Source organism: Myotis daubentonii, chromosome 1 (genome assembly GCF_963259705.1).
Source record: "Myotis daubentonii chromosome 1, mMyoDau2.1, whole genome shotgun sequence".
Lineage (NCBI taxonomy): Eukaryota > Metazoa > Chordata > Mammalia > Chiroptera > Vespertilionidae > Myotis > Myotis daubentonii.
This window is the reverse complement of record NC_081840.1, coordinates 54,341,982-54,365,885: the sequence shown is the minus strand read 5'-3', so window position 1 is coordinate 54,365,885 and position 23,904 is coordinate 54,341,982. Positions and strand designations below refer to the sequence as shown.

The following is a 23,904-nucleotide window of genomic DNA, read 5'->3' as shown; positions in this document are numbered from 1 at the left end:
ATGATTTGTTGCTTTAAACTTACACTGAACCAACAAACTTAAATTTTTACTTATAATTACCCCAATTGTAATTAGTCTGTACCCCAAAATGTATCTCCACCACAGTATAGTTTCTTTCTACACTTGAACTGCCTGCACAGTAAACAGTTTGGGAGAAAGGAGTACTGGCAGAGAACACTCAATAAATAATTGGGAAAGATGAAAAAACAATAGGGAAAAGATTGATGAGTGACAACGGCTTCCTTGGTTGAGAAGCCACCTCCCGTTTATCTCAGGGACCTGGCAAAAACACATCAAGCCATGATCAGACAATAAAATAAAGAGTTCAGGCCTGGCCAGTGTGGCTCAGTTGGTTGAGCTTCGACCCAAAACACACAGCCCTAGAGACAGCCCAGTTGGATTCTCAGTCCAGGCACTTGCCTGGGTTGCCCGGGTTTCAGGCTCAATACTCATTAGGGGGCGTGCACGAGCAGCCCATCATTGTTTCTGTCTTATCAATGTTTCTCTCTTTCCCTCTCCTTTCCTCTCTCTCTCTCTCTCTCTCTCTCTCAAATCAATTTTAAAACATATTACAAATATATAAGTGAATAATAAAATAAAGAGTCCAGTTGGGGAAACTTAGCAAATTAGGGGGTTATGTAGTATTTGTCCTGAACTGGCTACAGTGACCAAGCTGATCTGGGTTAGCAGAGACCAGAAGTCTAAAGAGGAAGGAAGCAGAAGGAGTCAGGGGCAGGCAAGTCTTCGAAGCGATAACAAGGATTTTTCAGGGTTTGGGCAGGTTATTGATGGTGACAGGCTCCTTATTTGAACTTGTCCAGAGAGTCAAAGCCTGGAATTAACAGAATTATTCCATCTTTCAGCAGAAAATAATCCTAATTCACAGAAAACGACAACCCCAAACCCAACCTGCAGTCCCACATGTGGCTGTCTCACCACTGCTGATCACCACTAAATGAAGACAACTATATGTGAAGGTTCAACTGTAGGTAGGTTTTCATATAGAACCATCTTCACATAAAAAAAATTATTTTTGTTTCTTAATTTTGTTACTCAAGTCTCAAGTTTTGTTACTGGGGCCTGTTTTCCAGAAAGAAAAAGAAGAAGAAGAAATTAAAAAAAACTCCACTCAGTAATATAAATTATGTTTTATGTCAGTATTTTAGAACAGAGAGGAAAACATAAAAACCTGGTACAGATTTTGACATTTGGGGCACCCAAACATTATTTTGTGCATAGCATTTTCAATAAGTACGCCAGCCTATGGATGCTTGGGAAGCCAATCATCAAGGCTTCCCAATTGCATTGCTCTTGCTAAAAATGGGTCAGAAGCCTAGGTCAGATGTCCATGGGCCAACCACTTCACCTGCATTCGTACAACAATGGTCATCATAGCGCTAGAGCAGGGGTGGCAAACTTTTTGACTCGAGGGCCACAATGGGTTCTTAAACTGGACCGGCGGGCCGGAACAAAAGCATGGATGGAGTGTTTGTGTGAACTAATATAAATTCAAAGTAAACATCATTACATAAAAGGGTACGGTCTTTTTTTTCAATAGTTTTATTCATTTCAAATGGGCCGGATCTGGCCCGCGGGCCGTAGTTTGCCCACAGCTGCCCTAGAGGCAGATGGTAAATACCACACACACTTCTCCCTTCTGAAGGATGTCAGTGCCATTCTGTCACAGATGGCACTATGAGGCAATGAGTAACTGGGTCTTGGCAGTCTATCCACATGTTAGCATGGGCTCAGTTCAACATATTGTTGAAAGAGAAAATTGGAGGTTTATTAATTCTAATGTGCATCCACTTTCTTATTTTAACTTCTGTTTAAAATTGGGGTGCATCTTACATTTCACAGTCTTACAACTCACGATACCTTACAGTTGCTATTAAATCAGGGGGCACTGGAGATACAGTTGTGTGAACATCTTTGATTCGTGTCCTCTAACAAGATCAAGAATGTACCACCAACACATCTCAGGTATGATGAAGCACAGCAGTAAACCTACCTCAGATGGCTGTTGTGAGGATTGAATTAGCATATACAGATGAAGTACCTGGCACATAGTAAGTCCTGTGTAAGTATTAACTGCTATTAGCATCTTCATATAGCAATCTAGCTTCTAACGAGCAATTTGCAGACCATAGTCCTTTCCTAGAACTGTCAAGAAAGAACTGAGTCCGAAAATTTCATAAGATAAAAAATAAGGATCTGTGAAGAACACTTGAACCTGAGGTCATTTCTTTAAACCCTGTAAATACCTTGAAGGAGTAGCATGTAAGTACCTCAAGGAAATGTCTCCTAAAAAGTCGAGAATGCCCCAATTTGGGAGATGCAAAGGACTTTCTTATTCAGCTCACTTCTGTCTCTCCTCCTTATACAAATATTTTTTCAAAGTGCTCTCCACCCTCACTCTCATCAGATGAACAATAAAAAGCAAGGAACACCCACTTCCTCAACATGTACTATGTAGTGATAATTGCCTAATGAGAGAAAGTCAATGATCTTCTTCCTTATTTAAAAAATAGAACATACTTAATTGGTTTTTCAGGGAATAAGATAGAAGAGAGTGGTAAAGATCTATTTCTTGCTCTCGCTTTTACACACACACCATAGCTCAAATTCTCCATGAAGCTTCCTATTAAAGTCAATCATAGACTCCAACCCTTAAATATCCTATCAAGGCAGAATAATCTCAAAACTCCTCCAGATAGCTCAGCCATTTCTTAAAAGCCAAAATTTCCCTCTATTGCCCATGGGATTGGATAATATTAACTGAACTGAGCAACTACCATAGGCCATAGACAGTACTAAGCATTCATGATTTTACTTTATCTGCTTATGATCCTTAAAGGGAACTGAATGTCTGTACAAGACTTACACTGTAAGAGTGGTGTTTGCTTAATGTGATGGCAAGTAGGGTGGGTTCAAATTCTGACGCTTTGTGTAATGTGGTCCAAGTTCTTCAAACTAAACCTCCATTCTTTCAACTGTAAAAATAGAGATAGCATTACTAAGCTCATTGGGCTATTTTAAGAATTAAGTGACATAAACCACAGAAAGTTTTAGACATTGCTTGGTTGATGTCAAGCATTCAATAATTGAAACTTGTCTTTAGCCATACTAATAGCCTCATCAAGTTAATATTAACAAGGCATGCAACTTTATAACCCATTCTTAATGTAACCAGTACCTGAACCTTTAGAAAAATCAGACAGAAATTCAATTTAGGTGTAATAGTTTATGAGGTCCCTATCCATCACAAAAGCTACCTTAGCATTCCAACCTAACAATGAATTTTATCTGTGTGATTCTGGGCAATTTCGGATCTGGAATTTTCATCAGTTGAATCCTCTATTTTTCAGAATAGGAAACTGAGGTCCAGAGAAGGCGAGTGAATGGTCTAAAGTCAACCAGTTGGTTAGATAATGGGGCTGAGCTGGGTCCTATGTCTTCTAAATTCCAATCCTATATTATTTTCTAACACACCAAGATTTTTATTTTATTTGTTTCCCCTCCTTCAGAGCCAAGAGCCTCAATTATAGTTGCTTTGATTCAGGAATCAAAACTTTTCTGAAGAGACATTTTACAATGTACCAAGATACGGTACCAGCAGCCATGGTAATAATTGCTTTCTGACAAAGCTTTGGACACAGAGATGTTGGAATGAAGGACCTGTACTTCTGCCCCTGAAGTCCCTCTATCACAAAACCCTTCCTTCTGATGGGTTCCCCTACGGAGAGAAGTCATAAACTGAGGGCTTATCTGCTTCTTGTTGGTCATAGAAGATCCAAGAAAAAATAAATCTTGATACTTGTACCATATCCTAAAAATCCTAGTTTTGTGTCTTTCCTATGGTTTCAAAATGGAAAGAAAGCAGAACAATTTCATGAATTTTTTCATTTCCCTATAGTTTTGTTTGGTATTGAGCTTGATATTTTTCTCTCAAATCAAGATTATTTTCTCTGGTGCTGCCTTCAGTTTTCTGTAAAAATATTGCTGGCTCTCTCACTTGCTCCTTCAGTCAACAAATATTTATTGCAAATATTTATTGAATGCCTATTCTGGTGCTTGGTGCCAGAGTACAATTGGGAGCCAATATTCACTATGGAAAATGCATTTTCTTGCCCTGGCTGGTGTTGTTCAGTTAGTTGGGCTTCATCCTATGCACAGAAAGCTAGCAGTTCAATTCCCAGTCAGGGTACATACTCAGGTTGTGGGTTCGATCCCCGGTCAGGGTGCATACAGGAGATAGCCAATCAATGTTGCTTTCTCACATCGATGTTTCTATCTCTCTCCCTCCCTCTCCCTTCCTCTCTCTCTCAAAAGTCAATAAAAACATATTTTTTAAAAAGATTTTTTTAAAAAAAATAATTCATTTTCTTATTTCTTCCCTACTGTAGACCTTACACTTTTAGCCATGCCCCGATCTAAGTTCTCCTGATGACTACATCTGCTTCTTTGCATTTTCAAAGAAGCCAATTTTTATGAACATGTTAATCTTCCCTCATACATATAGTACAGCATAACATCAAAATTCACACCACCATGTAGTTTTCCCCTGCAGATATGAGCACACGCCACATTTTTGGCATTCATGTGAAGATACAAAGGGAATAAAAATGTAAAGCTCAATGGAGAATAAAGAGCAAGTTCTGAAAAGAGAAAATGAGGTATATTATAAAGAATTTTTTACTGGAAAATATTTTCAATTTGTGAGAATGGTTATAAAATATTACAATGTCCCTACATAGTTCATGGACTTCAATTGTCCTCACTTGATTTCTGTGTAGAAATAGGCACATGTGAATATAGCTATTACTTTTCAAATAACAGCATGTAACAGCATTTTTGAGAACTATATTGCCATATATTCTTTCAAACACTTTAATGTCCCCTTATCCAGGGGTGCAGTTAGAGAAAACATTTCACATACCAATGATCTGCATAGAACTAGAAAGTCTATCCATGTTTTTTAACTCTAATGTTAAGAAACAGTAGGCTTTTCTTGGTTTCCTATGGCACCACTGTTGACCCATACCTGGCATTCTGGAGGACACATATAATAGAGATAGCAGAAAGGGGGGAGGGAAGTCATACAGAGTAGGACAGGACAAAAGAGGCATTGTATAACGTACCAACATATCAGTAGAGGCAACTTGTTTACCATTGCAATTCCTGTGCCCTGAAGTGAAACATATCTACTTTCACTACAAACACAAGATGTGTGCTCTCCTATAGTGGGGCTGTTCTTTCCATAAGAGGAGACAGCAATTGGAATCCAGCTCTTCTTTGTCTCCTTATTGAAAGATGAGTTTGAGTTGTTGAATTCAGAATATTTTATTGTAACTGCGTTAGACTGTCACCTGCAACCTGTGACTCATAAGGGCATTCCTATCACGCAGAGTTTTGCAGTAATATCATAGGTCTGTCCTTAACAGAGAAAGGAGATGTTCATGGATAAAAACTGACAGGACCTAAGTTTGCATACCTTTTAGCCTAATATGTATAAACGTGCCTGTGACATAGGAATATTCCACTTCCTCATTTAAGCAAAGTGAAAAGACTAAGTTCTAGTAGATGGTGATATTCCAACATAGCAAGTTATTCAGACAACAAATAAATTATCTGTAAATACTGTTGTTGAGTTAAATGTACATTTCCAAATGTATCCTCATTTGCAAAAGCTTCCTCCAGACATTTGCAAATTCTTCGTAAGTATTAAAGAGAACAGACCAGGATAAAGAAAAATCAGCATTCACAACCCTGAGTTGACCAACTATTTCTGAAATGTTACCATCACCTCAGTAGCTGACCAACATAACCCAAAAAACTAATAGTACAAGCAACTATACATTAGGAAATAAGAGGCACTGGAATAATTCTTGAAAATATTCTTCTGGATGATCACTGTCAATGACTCAAATGAGATATTGGATCTTTTAAAAAAATTTATGGAGACCATTGATTCATTTACTCAAAACATGTTATTTGCTGCCCAAGCCTCTTCTACAATCAGAATATGATTGTTTATAAGAATTTATGGAAAGTAAACTTACCAAAACATTGAATGCTATATTACTTACAGTTTGTAACAAGTACCTCCTGTTTTATAGACATATGTAACAGGAAAAAGGGCACACTATAGAACATGCCATTTGCAAAATACAGGCACTACAGTAGCAAAAGGTGTGGCTGTTTGTTTTGCTGAGTAATACCTCAAATAATGTGGAAGCACCCCCATTATAGACACAACCATGTCCCTGCAATGGAATGTCCAGCCCATGGCCAAATGTGCCTCTAATGACACCATGAGGCAGGGACGTCTGTAAGAATTCAACAGAAGTATAAAGTCAATAAAGTCTACTCCCACTCAGTGGTTGTTCGTTGTGAGCACATAGAAGACAGTGATAACAGGTGTTGGGGTCAGGGTCTCCTAAATCCAAATAACAGGATACCACCACCGACCCATGTAAAATGAGCAGCAAAATGCCTAATGGAGATACATGTATCATACCTTTCTTATTATTACAATGGATTAAGGCTAAAACACTGATCATATGGCTTTAAGCCTGGTGTTTTTTCCTCTGTAGCTTAAAATCTCTGAGAATAAACTAAAAATATTTTCCAAAAGTGGAAGAGGAGGAGTGGCTGGTTAGCAGGGGGAATTCTGGTATTAACAAGCTCTGAAGAGGTCAAGTGACGAGGTGGAGGCTATGTCAGAGTGCCACCAAACTCCCGGGCCTGAGACTCAAAGATGGAACCATTGGGAGTGACCGTGCTGCTCCCACATCCAGGACTGTGAGGACAAGTAGCACTCAAAGGACTTGCTATTAGAACATTTCAACGTTGAAAAACACAGAACACCTTTCCATTTTTGACCTAGAAATGGAGTCTGCCAAGCCTTGTCCTCCTAGAACACAGGACATACATGAGAAGACCTTCGACCAACACAGCCTGGCTCCCACTTGGATCTCAGCTACCTCAAGTCTTTCATGTGCTGCAGTTCTGGAAAGGTGTCAACCTGTCCAGGAAACACACCTAATCAAGAATCAAACCACTTCACTTTGTGAAGGAGCAATGAGGCCTCTTTCAGTCCAAGAAAAATATTAGGATGAAAAAAAAATTATGAATTAGAAGAAGCAAGAACTGCTGAGGATGACTGTCCAAATAATAAAAATAATTAAATAAATATCCCTGAGTTGCAGTAACTGGGGAACAGAGGGACTCCTTTATCACTGCCTTTTTAAAAATATGAGAATATGAGTTGACAAGAGAAAAATTCTGAGACGTTCTACATTAAATTACAGCAGGCTAGAGAGTGAGAGAAAGAGACAAGAGTAATTAGTCCTGCCTAATGTGGATCAACAGTTAGCACGCTGGCCCATGCACCGAAGGGTCGCAGGTTCAATTTCTGATCAAGGGCATGTGGGTTGTGGGTTCGCTCACCTAATGGACAAGGTCTAATCAGATATACTTCCTATTGATTCTCAAGAACTCTTTCCTTGTTCCACCTATTCAGTATGCAGAAAATTAGACTGTTTGCATTTCTATCAGCAGCTGTTATAGAATGGGGTGTGCCTTGGGTTTACCTATGCAAAAGAAATGAGGAACTTGCAGCCATCCAGCCAATTTCTAAATCAGCCTGTCGGATCGCAGTTAGCTTTTTTGTTATTGTTGCTGATTGCTAATTTTCTTGCATTTTGTTCAGTAAATGTGATCTCCAGAATATCCAATTTTGTGAGTTAAGTTTAGTGAATGTCCCATGATTGTTATTGTTTTTTATGGGAATAAAAACTCTTATAGTCAAAGTAGTTACCTATGCGATTTAGACACCTCCAAATTATGCTGCTTTGCTAAGTTATTTGCTTCTGCCTTTAGTGCATATATGTTACTTGAAATGCTTATAAATGGGTCATTAATTGAAAAGGCTTAATTTGCACTAGCCTTTTCTCTTTTTCCTTCCTTTTATAAAATATTCAGAGTGGATTCACATGTCCATTCTTGTGAAAATATTTAAGAAAGTGCTGTGTCATTTACACTCACTAAATGACAGCAAGGTTCCGACACATCTGTTCAGCCCATGTTTGCTTTCATACTGTTAGGATAGTCAACTGAGCAATAAGGAATGAACACAATATGTTGCATCATAACATTTTATCATGGATCACGGTAGAGATGATTTTATGTTGGGGAGCTTCTTGTTTGGCTTCTATAAATATGAGAGCTACTCTAAGTCCATAGCAAGTCAATGTCTTCATAGCCAGCTGGATGTTACTGTGTAGGGTCTCAGAAACCTGCATAATGCCATTGCAGCAAATCTTACTGCCTCACAAAACTGCTCTGGTTCAGCTGATTGCACACATTCTACAACAAGTTTCTTTAAGTGAAATCTTACATGGCACTCCAACATACAAAATAAATGAAAGTAAAACCATCCTGATGAAAGGAATGAAGGTAAGACCCCCCCACACACACACACACACACACACACCTCCAAGGCCTGTGGGCACAACAGAGACCTAACAAGAGCTCCATTGTACACATCTGGAAAACCAATACACAAAGCTCTACATTCAACCTGGCTCTGAATCGGGTCATTTGCCTTCAACTTTGTACCCAAACACTTCCTGTCTACCTAAACACCTTAGATTGACAACTCATTTACAAGGTCTCCCAGGCTTTTTTATTCAGCAATTCCTAAAGGTGCCACTTCTCAGATCTCCCACACTTCCACAGTCTTAGGGCTCTTCTCATCTGGGAGGGAAATCTGAAATGTGTTGGGTGTTCCTGGTGAGAATTCCAAGAAGGGCAACCTGGAGTTTGGAAGAAGTCTATAGGACAGAATCTCGGGGACAATGATCATTGGGCACTCATGGGAAAGGAAGAGCTGGGGGCCTAGGGCTGAATAGCCCTGGGAAGATCTAGACCAAACTGGATGGAAGTAAACCAAGAGGCAGCACCACCCCTTAGGACAGGAAACTAGCATCCTTGAAAAAGTGAACTGTCAGAACAGTATTTATAACCAGCAACATTGGTTATCATTTCCTGTATCTAAATGGACACACTGAGGCCATTAGAAAATATATCCAGCTCAGCTGGCATGGCTCAGTAGTTGAGCATGGACCTATGAACCAGGAGGTCATGGTTCGATTCCTGGTCAAGGCACATGCCCAGGCTGTGGGCTTGATCCCCAGTAGGAGGCATGTAGGAGGCAGCCAATCAATGATTTTCATTATTTATGTTTCTCTCTCCCTCCCTCTCCCTTCCTCTCTGAAATCAATAAAAAAAATTTTTTTTTAAAAAGAAAAGATATCCAGATTAGTCTTGATGGACTAACCTATAGTTAGGTGGAACCCTCAAAAGTCAAGATATTCTTTGAAGAACATAGCAAACTTGGAATAATTGAGAATACATTATTTTTTTGCTATGTTAGAAACCACTTTAGACTAAATTAAAGCACAGAATATCATAGAGACGCACAAAATTTTTTTAATACCAATGATAGAAAAACAAAATTATCTCCACTAAGTTAATCTTTTTCTATGAATTCAGAAGAAATTGCTTCTATTGTATTTAATCCACAAAACCCCTTGAACCAGCTTATGACTATGTCAAGAGCAATGGTTTACAGGCATACTTTGGAGATATTGTGAGTTTGGTTCTAGAATCACTATAAAGTGAATATTGCAATAAAGTGAGTCACACATTTTTTTTGGTTTCCCAGTGCCTATAAAAGTTATATTTACACTATATTATGGTCTACTTAGTGTGCAAATGTATTGTCTATAAAATGTACACACCTTAATTAAAAATACTTTATTATTTAACTATGCTAATCATCACCTGAGCCTGCTGGAAAAATGATGCCAATAGACTTGCTTGACACAGAGTTTCCATAAACCTTCCATTTGGAAGAAAAAAAATTGAAATTTGTGAAGTGAAATAAAGTGAAGCTCAATAAAATGAGGTATGCTTGTATATAAAAGCTTTGCTATTTAAAACTCCTAGAAAGTTACAGGAAAGAAGAAAAGGGCATAGGGCAGATGGGAACAGAACAACCCTTCGTGTTGCCTATCAGAGCAGACAGCCTTATGTAAAGGTGGCAAAGAACCAATTCCAGGACTCCAGGGGTTAAGTATAAATGGAGGTGCCAGACAGGTGGCCAAAGTTACATCAAAGTCAAACACAACAAATTAAGGAGAAGTTCAAAAAGGAGAGAGGTGGCTTATGGATTTGGAGGAGAATGTTCCAGGAAATCAGGAGGACAGCTTGCCATACAGACTAGAGGGACCACTTACTTAGCTCAGCAGAAATAATAACTAGAAAAGGCCCAAGTAGTTGTCACTTCATCAAAAGTCAAAGAGATTCTCTTACCTTTGATAAAAACTAACTGGAACTTTAAGAAAACATAATCCATGGGGAGTATCTATGGGAGGAGCCAGGGCTTGTGGAAGTTCTCCTACTCTATGTAATTGTGAGAACCCTACAGGAAGAACTCTGTTTATAATAAAGCTCTATGGTTCTAACTTCGCCTTCCCTTAACTTCCTTTTCCTTTATATAAATACTCCTTCATCTTGGCACACAGAGCGTGCACATGGCTTGCCATGTCTGCAGGCACTGGGTTGCAACCCTTTCTTTTTCCAGAATAAATCGTTTAGGTAACGAAACACCTAGTTAATATTATTTTTCAGCTGACATCTAAGTCAGGGCAACTTACTCCATCCACTTGCTCTCCCCTCTCCTTAGCCCATTCAATCTCAGGCTCCCCCTAATTGCTCCAGCCAGGTTCCTTCTGCCCGGACAGATAGAAAGCCAAGCATCCAAGTTAGAACTTGGTCCTCCAAAGCCGTACCTTGTCTTTGTCATCAGCCAAACCTGAGATAAGGCAACTTTTTCTTCTCTGAATGCACTTCTGAGAAAGATATAGGAAGGCAGAAGGCTAAGAAGACTAAAGTGAGTGGGCAGTACGATCACTCAGAAAGAATCTAGAGGGGCCTGTTTAAAAAAATAAAAAAAAGCAGTAAAGAAACTTCAATATAGATTTACTAACACAAAATAAAGATTATGTGTTCACAGAAAAAGCACAAATCAGCAAGAGAAGGAGCCAAGAAACAAAGAAAGTTACAGACAAGAGGAGCATAAAGCACAGGAAAAGAACACCATGAGATGTAAATATCCACGAGTTTATAAGACATTGATAAGCAACAACTTGGGGAATTTTGTTTTAGTGTTGGAAGGGAATTGAAGAAGCATGATATTAGAGAAGTTTTAATGAGGATGAAATCAGGGTCTATATACGAGAGAGGTGACTGCAAAGTACTGGAAAAGGTTTTATAAGCCACACACAAAAATCTATTGCATAATTCTATAATCATGGCTTCGGAAGTTCACTTTTTAAAGTATAAAGTTAATCTCCACACACCAACACTCTTAATTGCCTAAGTTTATAAGTTGAGTGTTTTGATCTCAGGAATTATCTTTCCATTTTAAAAAATGATGTTATCAATGTATCCTTTTTAAGTTAAACTTGCCCATATGTATTTATACATCACATGAAAACACAATTGGCATATAGCTATCAAGCAATGAAAATAAACTAAAGCTTCTAACAATAAACCCCAATAATGTTAATCAATTTTCCCAGCAATGAAAAATAAACTTAAAAATTTATACATAAATATCCAAGGAAAGCTTTTACCTATTTACATGTTAGAGTCTACTGCAAAGAGCATAATAGAGAAAATCATTCTGCATAGAAATTACAAGTAGTCATTTGTGATAATCTCCATTAACTGCCGGTGCCTCTAAGCATCTGGGATACACATTCCTTTAGCTCCTCTAAAATATTTCTAAACTATGAACATTCTGACACAGGAAGGAGTAGATATTAAAGTTCTATTACTTCTAATCTAAAAGGTCTTGATCTTATGTTCTCTGGAGAGGACAGAAGCTCATAAAAGAACATGTGTACACGTCTACTATTAGGAAATTAGTTTCACATGCATTCTAGTAGAGAACTTTTACACTTTTGTCTGGATACAAAATGTTTATAAACTCAAGAGATATAGTGTGATTTTTCAAACCAAAATCTGAGACATGAGGTCTGCCAGTGGGTTTTTTGTGACCCTTTCAGGAAAAGGCAGAGTTGGAAAAACAGTTTAGTTTCAAAGCATTAGAATTTCTACAGCCTCTCATTGGTTTATGGGGCAAATGCACAAGAACGGGTGAAATGGGGCAGCACCAGAAAACCCACACAGCTGGTCATCACAACTCATCTCTGTGCACTGAGGACACATGTGATTATTTGGGTTCTCTTCACTTCTGACCACCAGGCTCAGCGCTGAGGCCCTCCTGATTCCATCGTAGAGAAAAGGGAAGGGAAGTTGTTTTCATGGAAACACCCTCACCTATTTATGCTCCTTTTCTCACAGCCTCAGTAATTAACAGAAGGATCACAAACTAAGCCAAATGCTTCTCCCCCCACTCCACTCGCACCCTGGAAACTCGTCTTTATAAGCCACATCCAACTCTGGATATTCCTTTAACCAGTTTCTTCTCAATAAGTCTGAGTGCTTTACCTGCTTAACGTTATGGGTATGATGCTAATTCTAAGTCCTCCTCTGCCATCTTATGAGTGTGTCTCATCTCCCCAGTAAACGTGCATGTTTCCTGAAGTCTGTCTACTTCTGTATTGCCTCGCCACCAACACTCACCAGTGGCTGACCGTAGGCCAGCTGCCACTCAACTGCTAATTGTGTCTACCATCTGGCTTTCTCTAACAACCTCTTCCTTCCTCTGGTTCCCTCTGTTCCCCGCTGATTTCATTCAGGAGTGACTCAAAAAATGCCTTGGAGCTCCACTGATAGCTGCTCTTTTTTGGTAAATTAAATTATATTTGCATTCAATTCAGCAGAATTTAATAAGCAACTTTTACCTGCCCAGCACTGTGCTAGCAACTATGAATGGCAGTCACTCCCCTCACAAATTGGTAATTGGGGTGAGGAAACAAAATGAGCTCCTTGTCAACAAAGGACAAGTAAATCAAGATAATAAGGGAGAACAATGTCTGGCACACCACATAGACCACGCAGCACAGGACATCAAAAGTAAAATAGAGGGCTCTGGCTGGAGCGTCGTCCTGATACACCAAGGTTATGGGTTTGATCCCGGTCAGGGCACATAGAAGAGTCAACCAATGAATGCATCAATAAGTAGAACAACAAATCTCTTCATCTCTTCTCTTTTCTTCTCTTTTCTTTTTAAGTTAAATGGGCTTGAGGTCAGAAAACCTGCACTCTGCTTCTTACTTCCTAGCTGTGTGACCTAGGGCCAGTCACCTCCCCTCTCCCAGCCTGTTTCCTCAAAATGGCAATATTCCAATTAAAGATGATTGGAATTAAAGGATACATTGGGTGAATGCATTTATAAACTGTAAGCTGCTGGGTACATGTAAGATGGTGAAGATGATGGTTTTATAAGACAAGAGGACCCTCAGAGGTCAGAAAGAGGGAGCTATCTGACCAAGGCTTCAAGCAGGAGCCAGGGCCTGAGCTGCGCACCTTCAAAGTCAGGAAGGGTTTAGCTGGATGGGGAGGAAGAGGAAAGACAGCATGTTTGGTGCAAGAGCATGTTTTCACTTAAATATGACAAGTATTGAGAGCCCTGTTAACTACCTCACATGCTACACATGTCAGTGCGATGCCACTCTTCCCCTCAAAATTTAGTCAGAGAGACACAAGAGAAACGCACAACTATAAATCATCCCTTGAGGAATGATGCTGAGGCAGTGCGACAAGCTGAAGAGGGCTAGATGACAACCATCAGTGTGCGGCGTGCTAGTCCCAGCTCTGCCACCGTGTGTGTGAGCCAGCATGGGTCACCATCCCCTCCTGGCCTTTCTTTCTCAAATATGAAATAAGAGGTTTAAACTCAATGGTCTCTTCCCTGTACAAACACTCTATGCTGTATGATCCTAGGTTCAAAGTCCAAACTTTAGCCATGAGAAATTTAAATGGGGTCATGGTGTGGTGGCAGCTGTCCCTTGTATCCCCTCTTACTCCTTAAAGCCTAGAAAAGGGCAGCAGCAGTGAAAATGAAACAAAGGAACCTGTGAGGCATTAATTTTAAAATAATATAATGCATTGCTGCCCTGGGGAGAAGATGGAGCCAAAAAAGAGAAAGAAACTGAGAGAAATGCCTGAAAACCATCCCCATTCCCTACGGCCCCACATTTATCTCTGTCCTTGGGAGTGAAGGGTCCAAAAAGAAGACCATGACTGTACAAACCACAGAAGAGGGAACACGAACGACCCAGGCTCACAGCGGGATGTTCTCAGCTAAAGTAAGTTACATAGGACATGATGGGCCGTCCCTGCCGTTCCAATGAAATTTCATTTGCAAACATCATGCCTCTGTGGTAAGATATTTTATCTGGCAATAAGGAAGAGTGAAATGTCAGCGAAGACAACTGGCTGTCACCTTGGCTTCAACGCATTCCCTCCACGGGGGAGCCTTTATTAAGGCATCTACTCATTCAAAACTTGGAGCTTGCCCATCATTATACACCACCCAGCTGACCACATGTTAATGAAAACACATACTGCCCAAGAGTAATATCATCTCCCTTCAGCCTCTATCTCAGTCTCTCTCACTTGGCTTGAAATAGTTACCATTTTACCACAGATGTTACGAAATGACATTCCAAAACCTTCTCTAATTACTTAATGCCTGTGGATTTTCAGAGAATTAGCTTAACTAAGCCATATCCCCCCATGTTCTTACTCTCATTGAAAACACCACTGCTATATGTGTGGGTGTCTCCTGATGCATGCCAGCAAGAGTTTCTCCAGGAAATTGCTTCCCAACCTTCTTCGTGCTATTTATATGACAAAATGGGGCAAATGCTCATGATTGAGGGCAACAGATCTCGGGGCTCTAGCAATGCCAGACCCAGTCCATCCACCCCGAGAGAAGAGGGGTTCAATAAATGTCTCAACACAACGTCAGGGCACAGGCACACCACAGAGACTCTTGCTCTAGGTAGATAGAGAGTGTGAAATTCCTGGGGTACAGGTATATGAATGTTCAGTAATACAAGATAATGCCAAATTATTGTCCAATATACTTGTTTTATGCTCCCAACTTCACATCTTCAACAACATTTGGTGTTTGTTGTCAGACTTCTCAAAATGGTAACATATTGTGATCTAAATTAGCATTTCTCTGATTGTTAATATGGTTGAGCATCTGTTTTTAATTTGTTGGCCATTCAGGTTCTGTTTATGGAAAAGCACATTGATATTCTTTCCCTGTTTTTCTATTGGGTTGTCTTGTCTTATGGACATGCAGGAGGGAGTTCTTCCTACATTCCTGATGCTAGTCCTTTGTCAGTTATAGATGTTGTAAATATCTTCTTCCTGTTTGTGGTTTGTCTTCTCACTTTTTAAATTGCTCAATCTTCAAGTAGTCTAATCTAGCTATCTTTTCTTTGATAGTTGTTTCTGATAATATCCTGTCGAAGAAATCTTTCCTTATCTAAAGAGATAAAAATATTCTTCTACATCATTTCCTAAAGGTTCTGCCTTTTACATTTAAGTCTTTGGTCCATTGGTAATTTAAGGCATATGGAGGGGTTCACTTTCATTGTTTCTCCCTGAAGGATACCTGTCATAGAACCATTTATTGAAAAAAATTCAACATATATGGTCAGATCTGTTTTAGGATTCTCTCTTCTGTCCCTTTGGTCATTTTCACTACCCCTGGGCCAATGTCATAAGGCCTTAATTACCATGACTTTACAATTCAACTTTATGTCTGGGAGGACTAGTCCCCTCCACTGTTCTATGGACATTCTTGACCTTTCACACTTCCATCTAAGTTCCACATAAATTAAATCTATAGATGAAATTTAGAACACTGACATATTCATAATATTGGCCCTACCTATCTGTGTCCATGTATTTATGTCTTTTAAATGCCTTTAAAACTGTTGTCAATAAATTCCCTTCATAAAGATCTTTCACATCGTTAGACTGTTGATACTTGATATTTGTGTCACTATTATGAGTAATATCATACATATCTTCTATTTATTACTTAGCCATACAAATGCTAATGCTTTGTTAGCTAAAAATAGTACATTTTGTTTATCTTTTTTACTCTCTGCCAAAAGCCAATTCTAGCATGTCATAATTGCAAGAGTTTCATCAAAAGGTTGATGGAACTTGGAGACTCAACAAGGGCTGAGTCACATATGTTGTCACCTGTTGGGAATGGCTGAAGGCATTTCCCCAAACCTGAAATGGGATGATTGCTTGCTGCCAGACAGTTCAGGGCATCTTAATCTACATGTTATTGCCTCCTACTGGCCAAACACCTGAACAGCCATAGGCTAATTCCCCCATTCTGACAATGCCTCTGTATACGAAACCCTACCCCTTTGAAGTGTATCTCTCTGCCTCGCCTCAGGACAATTTATGTTAATAAAAAGCATGGGGTCTCTCAGACGAGGAGATCTTAGTTCCTTTTAGCTAAGCTCCTCTGACCCCCATATGCCTTTCAAAATTATGCTTCATCTCTGGACTCTTTAAGTTACACACAGCCTTCTCCAGATTGCTGAACCCTTCTTAATGCTGGAACAAGAACCCCGGCATTAATGGCGCCCGAACTGGGACTTCCTGAACCCTGGCAGCACCAATATTAATGGCGACCAAACAGGGACTTCCTGAACCCTGGCAGATGCTGAGAAACATTCACCAATATTAATGGCATCACGAACAGGACTTCCTGAACCCTGGCAGCACCAATAACTCTCTATGCCTTTTATTTTTATTTCCTGTTTTACTGTGCTAGTTATGACTAACAAAAGTATTGAACAGACAGTTCACAGGATGATGTGGTAAAGGGCTGCACATCATATGTCAAATAAGCATTATCCTTTAAAGGGAATAGACACTATCAACAAAATGGTCATTGATGCCAATCCGATAAAAGGTGTAACTGATTTTTGATGGAACTAAGGGCTGCCAGGCATAAAAGTATAGGCCAAGCTTAGAGCCATGAGAAAGAAGCAAGTACTGGCATGACTGACTGGGAGGATAGGAGAGCATTCATACTTCCAAAGGAATAAGACAGAAAAAGGTAATGATGGATTTAGGGGACATGGGCAGATGGATGTGGCTAATGGGTGCATGAGAAGAGAAGAGGATGTGTCCAAACAGAGGCTGAAAGATGGGAGTTTGGGACCTAGGCCTGTAAGGACTCCTATATGGCTCTAACATGTTTCCATTTCCTCTGGGCAATGGAAAGCCACTGCAGGCTTTTGTGAAGGAGAGGGACACAAGGTCTGTGCCTTAGAATGATGTCTCTGGCAGCCACATGGAGACTGGGAATACACAGAGGATCAGGAGAATGGGGAATGATGGTGAGTGACTTGTGTCATTAATGGTGAGGATAGAGAGGAAGGGATTAATTCAAAATATATTTAGGAGGAAGAAAAATCAGTATAACTTCTTAACTGACTGGAATAGGCATTAAAGATAACCAAAACTTCTAGCTTGATAACTGAATGAATAGTATTATCATTAAGAGGAAAAGATGGTTTGAGATGATTATAACTAACATGTATTGAGTACTTTTCTAAGCCCTTTTAAATACTAATTTAATCCTCACAACAACCCAATGAGCTAATTTACAGATGAAAAAAACGGATGCACAGGAAGGTTAAGTAAGTTCTCCAAGGTCACACAGCCAGTAAAAAGCAGAGCCAAAATCTGAACCCAGACACACTCTCAAATACGTTATACTCTCTGGGACACGTCCAACTAAATGCCCCTCATGTCTGAGGGACATCCAGGGAGTTGTGTTCAACTGACATTTGGAAAACTGAACTCGGGCACAAAAGAAAAATAAGGATTAACAATAGGGATTTTAGAGTCATCAACATAGGTATTTCTTGAGGCCAAGGGAGTGATAACAAAGATATTTAGAGTGAAGAGAGAGCCAAAATAGCAGGATCAGTAAGAGAGATCCGAAAAGGACACTAGGAAGGAGATTTTTTAAATGATAGTCCATAAGCTGGTCAGTCACCACAGCATAGAGGTACGAGCTTAAAACAGTCCGGACTTCTCTTTCTTGTGAAACAGCGGATCCATTCAGTATTGCTGAATGGTGACTCTAGCACTCACGCCTAAAGGGTCCCCTCGCAAACTACATCAGGGAGGAGACGTGCCTATTAACGCATGGAATGGGGAAAACAGACAAAAAATCAATGCCCTCAGCTCCTGGATGATTTGCATCTGTGTTTGTGCAAAGTGGCTCCTATCTCCAGAGGCTGCAACAATGCAAACTCCTCTCTCAAGCAGCACCCTCATCTCATTCATTACCTCCCACCCTCCAATCCCCACCGATCCAGCCTCTGCTCCACCAGAGGGCAGGGACCTCGCCAGGACCCAGACACACCAGAAACGTAGAAGAAACAGGAAGCTGTCCTATTGCAAAGACAGCACAGAAGAACGATGGCTTCTGCAAAAATCAGCTTTTGTTTTGAATGGGCATATTACATGACTTATCAGCTAACACATATGCTATAGCCTGAACTGTAGCTCTAAATCAACCAAGTACAAAGGGAAGAAGAAAGAAATAATAATAATAGCAAAAGATGGGCAGATATTTGAGGAAACTTTAATCCTAAAAAGGGAAAACAGAAACCAAGGGAAGTGGTGAGCATTTCCTCTTTGAGCACTCAGGTACTGAGGGTCTATGGAGGGCAGAGGCTGAAACAGCAGTAGAGGCGCTGAGTCCAGCTCACATGCACAGGTCCTGGTTGCCATGGTGCCATCGGCTAGCTGGCAAGTTTCATCAACATTCTCTTCTGCCACAGTTTCTGTCTTGTGGGCAGCAGCAGGAAAGAAGAAAAAATGTTTATATTCTAATGGCTGCTCGGTCACTGAATACTATGTCTTGGAAGAACAAGGAGAAAATGTAAGAGACAGAGAAAACAACCAAGATAAGATTAAATCCCTTTGGAATGTTTTAAATCTAATCTGGACATTCTATGGATGAACCTCCCTCATGAATAAACATTCCTCCCTAAAGCTTTTTTTGGGGGGGTACCTATAATTCAAGAATCTTGACAGAGAATGTCAGCTTTTTATCAAGGCTATTTTCCACAGTGATTTCTGAATAGATGAAAAGCATGAACGTGTGGCAAAGAAAACTAAGTGAGGTATTGGTCAGCACGCCACAGTGGAAGACAGGACACTGCCTTTGCTCTGACACTAATCAGCCAAATGACATTGGCACTTCCAAATCTCAATTCTTCATCCGTGAAATGGGGAGGTTCTACTAGATGAATGTAAGGGTCCTCCCACTCTCCTAGCCTATGTGGAGGGTGCTCAGGAGCGAGAGAGCCCTTCCAGGTGCCTCTCAAAGAGTATTAGGCTGCTCATGTGCCAGGCTCTGATTGTGCCCAGGGACACCTGGCTGTGAAAGTGACCACAGCTCAACGGAAAAGATAAGTAAACACATACACAGGACACAGGAAATTACTCCCATATATTTAATTAAACCAGCGTTAGTGGGCAGAGGCCATGTCTCATTCATCTTCACACACTCAACATCCACCACAGTCTCTAGGCACTTGGCTAACAAATGATGATTGAATGCACTTGCAGGCACATCTTTAAAATATGATATTATGAAACCTGTTCAACTGTGAGTTGAACTGTGTTGCCCCAAAATTCATACATTTAAGTCCTAACTCCTAGTACTTCAGAATGTGACCTTACTTGAACATAGGGCCTTTAGGGAAATCATCAAGTGGGTGGACCCTAACCCAATCTGTCTAGTGTTCTTAGAAGAAGAGATCTGGACACAGACATGCATAATCAGAAGATGACAGGAAGGGACTCAGGGAGAAGACGGTCATCAACAAGCCAAGGAGAAAGGCCTCAGAAGGCGCCAGCCCAGCCGACACCTTGCTCTCAGACTCCTGGCTTCCAGAACTGAGATGATAAATGTCTGTTGTTGAAGCCACCCAGTTTGTAGTACTCTGTTTTGGCAGCCCTAGCAAACAAGTGGTACAAATCCAAAAGTAATAAAATGTGCTTCAAAGTCATCACCCAGATCTTTCATTACTGCATACTAATTAACCCCCCCCCCCAAATCTATGGACTTTTCCTTACATAACCACAATGCTATTACCAAACCTAACAAGATTAAGGCAAATTTAATTCATAGGAAAGATACACCTTATAAAATACAACTTACACCAAAACACATACTTAACATAAAAGCTATTGACAATATTCAAAACAAAATCCCAATAAGTTTGAATTTTTGTGAATAAAATCCTCAGAGGATGAACAAGACTCTGAGGACAACTCAATTCCTTAGTCAGCTCTCCTAATCAACATACTATCTGAGAATAAAAACCTGTTACTTTATTAAAGTACAGAAAAGAAAGGAGAAATGCAGTCAGTATTCATACCCCCTCTCTGGTAATTGCAAATGCACTTTTCTCAAACTAAACTCAAGAAATTTAGCAGACATCTTAAAGTCTTTGATTAAAAAAAAAAAACCACTAATATGTGCAGTGGTATATGTTAAATTGCACACACTTTAAGTGCCTGAAAATGACATGGCAGAACTCAAAGACTTAAAAAAAAGAAAAATGTAAAACATACCTTGCCAACGTATAAATCCTCAGTTGTTTTTCTAAGACTTTAGAGACTGGAGTTCCCAACACTTCAACAATTAGACAACTCCCAGTCACATGTCCTCTTCAAAAAGCTGACTTTCTATCTAATACAAAGAGAAATGTTAAAGTCAGAATCGCCTACTTACAAAACTTTTTCAAAAGTCTTTTGAAAAGCAGTTTGCTCCATCAACTTGCAAAATCAGGCATCTCTGTAAAACCCACAACCCAGCTAATTAGCCTCAGCTGTTCGTCATATGGTCTGCAGACTAGTCAAGTGATTTTACCCTTTCAAGCTTTCTAAAACCTGATTTGACTGGCCTCTCCGACAGAAGGCGGCTTCTTGTGTTAGAGACTAGTCTGTACTTCAACTCGTTCTCTTCCCCCAATCAAAAAAGTTAAACATTTGTTTTCTTGAGAAAACATCTTTAAAAGTGTCTTGTTCTCGAGCCCCTCCAAGGAATAAAGGAGACACACGGAAGTGGTGGAGGGGATGGGGCTAAGATGACTTACTAGAACTCTCGCTTCTCGCCTTCAGACCCGTAAGTAAGATTATCTGCCGGGAGGTCCACCCAGATATCTTCCTGGCATCTCAAATTCAACTTGCCTCCTTTGCTCTTCTCCCCGGGCCCTGCTTCAGACCCACCTCTCTCTGTGTGTTGAGTAACACAGTCCCAACAAGCCCAGCCAGAAATCGGACGGTCCTCACTGACTCCTCCCGTTCTTCCCCACCCCCTTCCGATTGGCCACCACATTGAAGGGATCTTTCCTTCTCTCGCCTTTATTCCAAGCTTTTATTTCCCATCTGCTGGCTACCATTAACCATGTATTTGTTTTTCTGGCCCTCATCCTGGCCCCACCACTGACGCATCCTCCACATCGCACCCAAAGGGATCTTTCCAGAAGACAAATGGGGGCCGTCACTGTCCTCTGTAGAACCTGCCAATGGCCCCCACAACCTCCACAATGGAACCCCTACTCCTTAGGCTTCTGCCTTCAGTGTCTCTTACTACTCCCTGACTCCTGCCTCCAGCCACCAGAACTATATGTAATTCTGTAAACTAGTGGTTTTCAAAATGTGAAATCAGCATCATCTGCATCACCTGGGAAACTGTGTAAAACGCACATTTGGGGGCCCACCTCAGGCCTACCGAATCAGAAATCCCAAGGATGGGGCAGCAGTCTGTGTTTGAACGAGCCAGACAGGTGACGCTGATACACGCTAAACTGAGCCTCTGGCCTGGACCCACCGAGCTCTGTTCCCAGGGACATGTCCTTTGGCTCCTCCTTCTAAGGAGCCATGCTGAGTGGGATGCCTTTTCTCCATACTTTTTCCTCAAACTGGTCAACCCTGTCTAATTAACGGACTTATTCCTGGTTGGTTGGTGACTATCTGGAACTCAGGAATTGTGTCTTAATAGATGCACTCATTCCACAATCATTTATTGAACACTTACCTGTCACTGAGATAGATGCCGGACATAAAAAATTAGTGACTATATCCTTTGCCACTAGCAGCCACCCTGATGTTAGCAGCTCAAAGTGTCACAGAAGACTCTACCTGCCCAATTTACAAAATCCCATCACCAACTGAAAGAACTGTGGAGAACTAACAAAGTGAACGTAACCAGTCTGACATCTTTCATGGTAACAGAATTTTTGGTTCACATCTGATGCCAACTCAGATGTATAGACTCAGATGTATAAAGGGGAAAGGGTGCATTTTCATGAAAACTTATGTACTATTCTTTATTATCTCACAGCAACCTTCGACTTTGAAGAATAATTTAGTAGAAGAATGTAGCAAGATTTTTATTTTTATTTTTTTTTTTTAAGATTTTTATTTTTTTAAAACATATTTTGATGGATTTCAGAGAGGAAGGGAGAGGGAGAGATCGAAACATCAATGATGAGAGAGAATCACTGGTTGGCTGCCTCCTGCATGTCCCTCAATGAGGATCAAGCCCACAACCCGGGCATGTGCCCTGACCAGGAATCAAACCGTGACCTCCTGATTCATGGGTTGACACTCAACCACTGAGCCACACTAATGTGGCTGTAGCAAGATTTTTAAATCCCAGATTAAAATTCATCAGAGTTAGCTTAGTCTAATTACAGAAGTTGAATAAAGTTTCATATTAGCACTTCTCAGCTTTCAGCTTGCATAGGACTCTCCTAGGGATTTTGATAAAATCCTAATTATGATTCAATAGGAATCTGCATGTCTAACAAGCACTCAGGTGATGCCCAGGTAATACTAACGCACCCAGTCCTAGAGCTACACTTTGCGTAGCAGGTAGAATATAGACAACCCCATTTTCCAGAGAACTATCGGTCAATCCAGCAGAGCAACAAAACCTTTTTTGACCGCTCTGCATGGAAAGCTTTCTAAAATGTCTTTCAGAGAGAACCAAGATGGCGGCATAGGTTAACGCCGGAGTTTGCTGCTTTGAACAACTACTTCAAAAGCGAAACCAAAAAACGGAAGGGACATCACCCAGAACCACAGGAACGCTGGCTGAGTGGAAGTCCTACAACTAGGAGGAAAGAGAAACACACACGGACACTCAGAGGAGGCGCAGTGCTGAAGTCAAATTCTGAGGTGCGGAGTGCGCGGAGCGGGCTGGCGGCGGAGGGCGCGGTTGTTGTTTTCAATCGGGAGGGAGTCGCAGCCTCTGAGCACCAGATCCGGGCGAGTCTTTAGGGACCCAGACTCAAACGGGAGAAGCGGGACTGTCTGGCTTTGGTCAGAGCGAGTGCAGCTTTCTCTCCGAGCTTTGCAGCGGGTGCTGGGACTCAGAGAGGCAGAGCCCCTGGGGACAGGACTGAGAGCCGCCATAACTGCTCTCTCCGGTCCACCCTGTTGATCCTGTGCGACCCGCCCCGCCCAAGCCCTGCACAGAGGCCTTTGCCGGATAGCCTCAGGCAAAGGCTAGATTAGCACCTCCCTAGAGGACAGAAGTTCTCTCACTGCTGACACAGCTGATTCTCATAGCCACTTGGCCTGGAGGTCAAACCCTCCCTGGAATTAGCTACAACAATCAAGATTTAACTATAAGACTGCGAACAAAGACCACTAGGGGGTGCACCAAGGAAGCATAACAAAATGCGGAGACAAAGAAACAGGACAAAATTGTCAAAGGAAGATATAGAGTTCAGAACCACACTTTTAAGGTCTCTCAAGAACTGTTTAGAAGCTGCC

The 23,904-nt window shown here is 40.8% G+C and overlaps 1 protein-coding gene across 4 annotated transcripts in view; it reads right to left on the bottom strand.

Moving 5' to 3' along the window:
- RAB27A (RAB27A, member RAS oncogene family) overlaps nt 1-23,904 on the bottom strand; it is a 71,513-nt gene that overhangs the window by 32,490 nt on the left and 15,119 nt on the right. For 2 of the 4 annotated variants that reach the window (XM_059700648.1, XM_059700657.1), the window contains exons 2-3: nt 20,692-20,809; nt 2,885-2,993 (exon numbers count right to left, since the gene is read on the bottom strand). The exons of 1 other annotated variant lie outside the window; for it this stretch is intronic. The gene's annotated coding sequence lies outside the window, so the exon portion shown is untranslated. The remainder of the gene's footprint in view (nt 1-2,884; nt 2,994-20,691; nt 20,810-23,904) is intronic. One more of the 4 variants, XM_059700640.1, reaches the window with a different exon arrangement.